Source organism: Lathyrus oleraceus, chromosome 4, assembly GCF_024323335.1.
Source record: "Lathyrus oleraceus cultivar Zhongwan6 chromosome 4, CAAS_Psat_ZW6_1.0, whole genome shotgun sequence".
NCBI lineage: Eukaryota > Viridiplantae > Streptophyta > Magnoliopsida > Fabales > Fabaceae > Lathyrus > Lathyrus oleraceus.
The window spans coordinates 72,481,718-72,489,385 of NC_066582.1; positions in this window are offsets into that span (position 1 = coordinate 72,481,718).

Genomic DNA, 7,668 nt, shown 5'->3' on the forward strand with positions numbered 1-7,668 from the left:
TTATCCCAAAGGAGGGAAAGGAAACGATCGAAGAAAACCTGAAGAGAAGGAAAAGACAAGGTTTCGCAACCAAATCTTGGGTTCGGGAGTCGATTATGCGAAGGGAAGGTATTAGCACTCCTACGCATCCGTAGTACCCTACGGGATCCACTCTTGTTGTTCTCGTCTAAAGGGTGTATGTTTATCTAATGTACTATCTACTAAAGGGAAGGTTAAAAGAAAATGACTCGCAAGGATGTCGCATCCACTGCCTACGTATCTCATTTGAACATGAGAATTAGAGTCTTCGTAGCTCGGCTACCTATGGGTTGAAGAGAAGTGTGCTCGCTAAGACATCGCGTCTTATGCCTACGTATCTCATCTGGAATGAGAATCAGAGCAAAACGTAGTTCAGCTAACTACGGGAACAAGGGTCTCGATTGCAACTAGGGCAAGAGAAAGGGAAGGTCTCGATCGCAACGAGGGCGAGAGAAAAGAATCGCAACAAGGGCGAAAGCAACCAAGGATTAGTTGTTAGTTGTCAGTCAAAAAAATCGGCAAGACATCGCATCTCGTGCCTACGTATCTCATCTGAACATGAGAATCAGAGTTGTCGTAGTTCGACTAACTAGGGGTTAAGGACTGCCATCTGAGCATGGACTTACAAAAGAGGACACCAGCTGTGCCAAAGGAAAGTGGGCAATGTGTTCAACGTCCTAGCAGTAGGTGTCGCAGCTTGCTGAATCGAGTCTTAGGCGGTTACCTCTTTGCAATAGAACGGACTGACATGCCACAAGATCGGAGATGCACGGGAGGTCTAAAAGTGGGGAAGCTCTGCCCTAGAGTTGTCATGTAATATGGACCTATGTGTTAGGCTTTACAGAGGGGAACATCTATCTAATGTTAGCATGCAAAGAATAAGGGACTTCTACTGATGTTATCATACAAAGGGTTATACCTATGGGTACTACCTAAACGGAACAAGAGTCGACGGATGGAGCAAGGAGAGGAACCACAGATAAGGGTAGATGGCGATGCATGAAGCAATCGACTTACAGGTAGATGGCGATGCCTGAGGCAATCGACTTACAGGTAGATGGCGATGCCTGAAGCAATCGACTTATAAGAGAAATGGTGATGCATGAAGCAATCGACTTACAAAAGTATGGATGAATACGTGCTGGTTCTGTTAAGTTTTGAAAATGATTACTCGACGTTGGATCGAGCTTTTGATCTTGTTTTGAAATGATTATCGGATGTTTGTTTTAATTCTTGTATTAACAAATGATTAATGAATGAAAGAAATAGATATTATACACTTCATGGGAGAGGGGTACATTTGTTATGAATGGGGATTGTTCATGGCAATTAAACAATAAGAATATATGCCTCATACATCATACAAGTAGGCAACAGTTATCAATCAAATCAGATAAGTAAACAGGTATATAATCACATCAAAGAATCAAAGAATGAAATAATGGAACATTAAACAATGCATGGGAGTATGAACATGTTAAACAATCAAGCAATGGAAAGTAAGGATAAAAGAAACAAGTATAACAGATAACAGATGAACCAGACAGATGAAAATGTGCACAAGAGGTTCACGGAAATAATTAAATCAGGAAATGAGGTAAGGACCAAATAAAATCAAGATAAAAGGCCTCTAATACATGGCATATGAGATGAACAAGGGAGGATCAAAAGATCTCTTCAATTGCCATAAGCAATCCCTAAGTCAAACATCGATCATAAAGAAGTCAACCGAAAATTCAAGTCAACTTAAAAAATATGGAATAAATAGCAAATTAATCAAGAAAATTATGAAAAATTAAACTAACTTAGGTGGGGTCAGGACATCATCATCCCCTAAAAAGATTTTAAAAATAATGAAAAATAGTTCATAAATTAATTGAAATAAATAGAGGTCAAAACAAAAGTCAACCAACCAAACTAGGTCACAGATAAATCCAAAATAAATTTAAAATGGAAAATAAAATTCCAAGAAAAGTTCAGGTTGACCATGAGACATTGGTCAACCCTCATCCCAAAAATCAAAAGTTAAAATAATTTTAAGCTATGAAAATAAAATTAATAAAAATAAGTGTGTTAAAATGGACCATTTAGAATAAACAATTAAAATAAAATATTAGTATTAAATAAATACGAAAATAAAAATTAAATAAAATTAAATAAGACATTAAGAAAAGTGAAAAATATTTTTGGGTAATTTAATGGACAAAGAAAATATTTTAAATAATTAAAATCAAAACAGAAAAATAGATGTGAATTAAAAAAAGAAAATAAAAGTGGACATGAATTGGTATTGATGGGCGAGGAAATGGAGGGTGTGAAGAGCAGATGTGCAAAGGCCCAGTCCAATACATTAAGTCCAGCATGACACACTAAATAACATTTTATTAAAATAAATCATGTAGACATGTTATCAATTGGTCATGGTCACTTAAGTGACTAAAGGACAAAAACAGAATGCACGACCCAGATTAGAAGACAAGCAAAGGATCCAAGGGCTCACGAAGCAACACGTTATCGTCTTCTTCATGAAGACAAACCCTAACACCATGCATGCACGAAAATGCAGCTCATGCAATGATTTTTTCAAAACTTCCACTCAAGATTGCAAGCGCTATAGTGCACCAAATGCCACGAAATAAAAACCAAAATTCAAGTACGAAATGTGTAGATTAACATGGTATCCTTGTTTGAGTAAAATGATGGCTTGATCATAGAGAAATATTTACAATAAGATGTCAATGTGGGCACGGCATAATGGAAAAAAATTCAGCATGCATAAATTAATAACAAGAACACAAGCATGGTTGGCATGGTAATGATGATGAAACAAACATGAACATATGATTAGCATGGCAAACAATGATGAGCATAGGCGATGAGCATGGTAAACAAGCAATGGAATGAGGAAAATACTGGCCATAGAGATGAAGTAAGATGGTTACCTTGCCTTGCTTGCCACGAAAATTCACCAATGCCTTCTTTAGGTTTAGGGTTTGCATCTTCTTAAATATGATGGATGTTTGATGTTTAATGGGCTTTGAAATTATTGTTTTGTCCATAATCAAAATCATGCAAAGTGAGGTGTATTAGGTTTGTGTTATTTTGGGCCAAATTTAAGTGAATGGATATCCAATGCCTGGCCAAAAGTGGAAACAAGCATGACTTGGTTCGTGCAGCATGCAGCATGGTTGGTTTGGCAAGCAAGAAAAACATTTCAAGATGGTGACTTTAAGGCCATGTAACTTGATGCTCAAGTCACCAATTGGAGAAATAATGCAAACAGTAGCAAGATATCATGGAGCTTAGCATCTTTCATGTTGAGCACAAGTTGAGATGATGAATGGAAGGAGGTGAAAAATGGCACTCAAGATCAGGTTTCATCATGCAAAACTGATTGGGCCAGTTTGGCCTAAAATCTGCCTAGAAAATCAAATCATGATGCCCACTTTAGGTGAATGTATCTTTCAAACCATGGATCCAAATGAGATGATTCTAAAAGGAGGTGAAAGAGGATATGGCAAGGTATAATTGTTGTGAAGAAAGTATTTTCAAATGATGCCTTGAAGTGCAAGAAAACTGGCCAAGAAGTCTTGACAAACTTTGAAGATCTTTGGACTTTAGAAATTTTTCTAAGTGTCCTAAAAATATGTTTCACTTTGACTAAACATAAAATTCTCAATCTTGATCCAAATGGAGTAAACTTTATATTTCTAGAAATCTTGGAACAAGAGGAACAACTTTCATGTTGGAGAAATTTTCAAATGGAGCTTTTATCTTGATGTAAAATGGACTTAAAGTGAGTGCAACAATCATGAAAACTTGTCCTAAATGGAAAGTCAACCATTTCCAAATTAAGTAACTTTTCCAATTCCTGATTAAATGATGAATCCATGATCCAACCTTGATCAAATTTCACATGTAGGATCTTTAGGCATGAATTTTGAGATTCCACTCTCAAAATGTCAGGAGTTGACTTTTCTGGCCCCACAGTTGACCTTTCCCAAACTGTCTAATTCCCGATTCCAATGATCAATTGAAGCACCTCTAGATCAAATAAAGAGCTGATTTTTTGTATGTAGACCCTTGTGGACATATGGAGGGCCATAGAAAAGAGTTTCACCCAAAGAATCAGAAATAAACTGATTTTATACAAAACCCTAGTTTTAGGGCAAAATGACCGGAAACTGATTGCACTGATTGCCAATGGATCTTTCTGAGATCATTGTGAATCTTCCTAGGCCAAGATGCCTCTCTAATCATGACATGGATGAGCCCCTCTACTTCCAACCAAACATTGCCTGTTGCAGGTAGCCATGAAACCCTAATTTCCTGATTAAATCCAGATGAACACTCTGATAGCTCTGAATCCTTCACTGATGAACCGAGGACTATAATAAGATACCTAGAGCCCCCTTGAGACCCTTGAGACTTGTATACTTAGAGAATGAAGTCCAACTCTCAATCTTGCTTTGTATGGGCTCCTTCTGTTAAGGAGTGATCAATCAAACTGACTTCCCAGTCCCTAATGCAGTATGCAATGAGTACGACCTAGTATGATGCCAATGAAATGTAAAACATAATCCCATGCTTCTAAGAAAAATGAAGGGTAAATTTTGGGGTATTACAGCTGCCCCTATTCAATCAACTGGAGACCCGAAATGAAGATAGCAACGACTTTCGCAATTTCGAGGTATCAAGGGATTGAATACGATAAAAGCCCGAAAATTTACACTGAAGTGAAGAAATGAAGTAATAATGTCTGTCAGGATCGACAGAGAGTTGAGAAGTTGATCTGAGCATCAACAAAGAATCCGTCTGGTACGGTGAGAGATGGTCTGAACACCGAAAAAGAATGTTAGCCTGAATACCAAAATAAATGGTAACACAGAAATAACCATGGCCTGAATGCCGCTGGTCAATCTGAATACTGGAAATGACTTCGATCTGAGCATCGGAAGATATTAGATTATCAAACATCGGTCTGAACACCAGGAAACTGGTCTGAATGCCACTTCGGTCTGAATACCGGAAAACTGGCCTGAATGCCACAAGTTGCGTCGACCTGAACGTCGGAAACTTCTTCGATCTGAACATCGGAAAATTGGCCTGAACGCCCCTTCAGTCTGAATACCGGAAATCGGCCTGAACGCCACAAGTTGCGTCGACCTGAACGTCAGAAACTTCTTCGATCTGAACATCGGAAAACTGGCCTGAACGGCACTTCGGTCTGAATACCGAAAAAAATGGCCTGAATGCCACTTCGGTCTGAATACCGGAAAACTGGTCTGACTGCCACTTCGGTCTGAATACCGGAAATTGGCCTGAATGCCACAAGTTGCATCGACCTGAACGTCGGAAACTTCCTCGATCTGAACTTCGGAAAACTGGCCTGAATGCCACTTCGGCCTGAATACCGGAAACTGGCCTGAGTGCCACAAGTTGCATCAACCTGAACGTCGGAAACTTCTTCGATCTGAACATCGGAAAACTGGCCTGAATGCCACTTCGGTCTGAATACTGGAAACTGGCCTGAATGCCACAAGTTGCGTCGACCTGAACGTCGGAAACTTCTTCGATCTGAACATCGGAAAACTGGCCTGAATGCCACTTCGGTCTGAATACCGGGAAATTGGCCTGAATGTCACAAGTTGCGTCGACCTGAACGTCGGAAACTTCTTCGATCTGAATATCGGAAAATTGGTCTGAATTCCACTTCGGTCTGAATACCGGAAAGCTTTCATGCCTGTCAGCATCGACATAAATAGGGAAAATGATAATTGAGGCGGCGCGTGGGCCAACGACCCCTGCTGGGAATAATAAAGGATAAGTCATGAACAAACTTCAGTCTGAATACTGGCAACAAACTTCTGGCTTATCACTTGGGATACTGAGAATGTCTTATGTTTTACATGCATATGTTTGAATTTTTCAATGGCGTAATGCTCCATAAAAATGGAAATGCTACGCGATTTGGGAGGATGCAATGCAATATGATTCTACATGCAGGGATGCGAAATGCTAGGTTAGAGAGAACGCCAAGCCGAAGCAAGGAATTCTGCTGGGGAAATGACCACATTCTTCTGGACCCAGGCAATGCTGTTGGAGATACACAGCACAATGAACTCTGTGGGGGAATGACCGGCCATGCAGTGTTCTGGCAATAACAAAATACCGAGACTCTGACTGGGGAGAGAATGGTACTAAAAGCTTACTGCTGAGGGAAGCGACAATGGTTCTGGTAACCATAATCTGCGAGAGAGACGACTCAGCAGGGGAAGCAAACTCTGATACAGTACCGAGATTCTGCTTCAAGGAACGCGACCGTGGATCTGGCGTCGAGATCATCGATCTGGCATCGAACTCTGAGGAGTAGCCGCTTCTGCTGGGAAGATACAGTTTGACACTGTCGACTCTACTGGGGAGTGTATAATCTGAAACAAATGCTTGGGGAAGTACAATAGTGAGAACCTGCTGGGGATTGAAGAATCCAAAGCTTGGACCAACTTTGCAGGGATAAGATGCCAAATACCAACTGTTGAAGAAAACACATCCGTGATCATCTGCTGGGAACCTTAAGGAAATGCCCCGAGTGCACCTGTTCTGAATAGACGATCCAAAGCACTTAATTTTTACAACAATTTTAAATGTTTATCAAGCATGTACCTGTAAAGCTTCTATGTTTCATGATGCAATGTTTATCCAAAATTCGGACGTCATTTTTGCAAACAAAACAGTAAAATGAAAATGAGCACAGAGATATATTGAATAACATGATTTTATTGATTGAATGACCTCTGAATAGGCATTTACATCAGGAAGCAATCCCTGGAAAGAGGTAATTGCACAAAAGATAAAAAACAGAAATTAATCTAATGGCAATATGAAATGGATTTCTATCGGGTTCCAATTCTGCTATGACTCGCTCGTCTTCAAGATCTTCCAGATGATCAGCTTTCTGAAAAAGGTAATTGGATTGTTTCCTATCCTTCGAAAGTTTCCAGTTATCTACACGAGAGGAGATTTAGAACTACTCAAGACGCAATCATTCGCTTAATCCCTAACTTTTGCCTGGATCGCCCTTTCAGGTTTTCAATCCACCGGGATACCCATTTTTGCCTAAGTTGCCTTTTCCAGGTTTTCAACTTACCGGGTGTACAATCTTTTCATTTTTTTAATCCCTAACTTTTGCCCGAACCTTTTTCATTTTCTTGGTTCGCTGGGATGCCCATTTTTGCCTGGACTATTCTTTTTTATTGTCCAGCGGGTCTATTTTATGCGAAGTATTTTTTAAGTGCGTCTGAGTTCACAGGGGAAGTGAAGTCTTCACCATCCATAGTTGCAAGCATTAAGGCTCCATCATCAAAAATCTTGGTAACAATATATGGTCCATCATAGTTAGGAGTCCACTAGCCCCTGTGATTTGTCTGAGGACCAAATCTCCGACTTGGAAGCATCGAGGATGCACTTTCTGATCAAAGGCTCTCTTCATCCGACTCTGATACAACTGCCCATGACAAATGGCTGCCATCCGCTTCTCTTCGAAAAGACTCAACTCATTGAACCTTGTCCGAACCCATTCAGCTTCATCTAACTTGACATCCAACAGGACTCTTAGAGAAGGAATCTCCATTTCAACAGGTAGGACTGCTT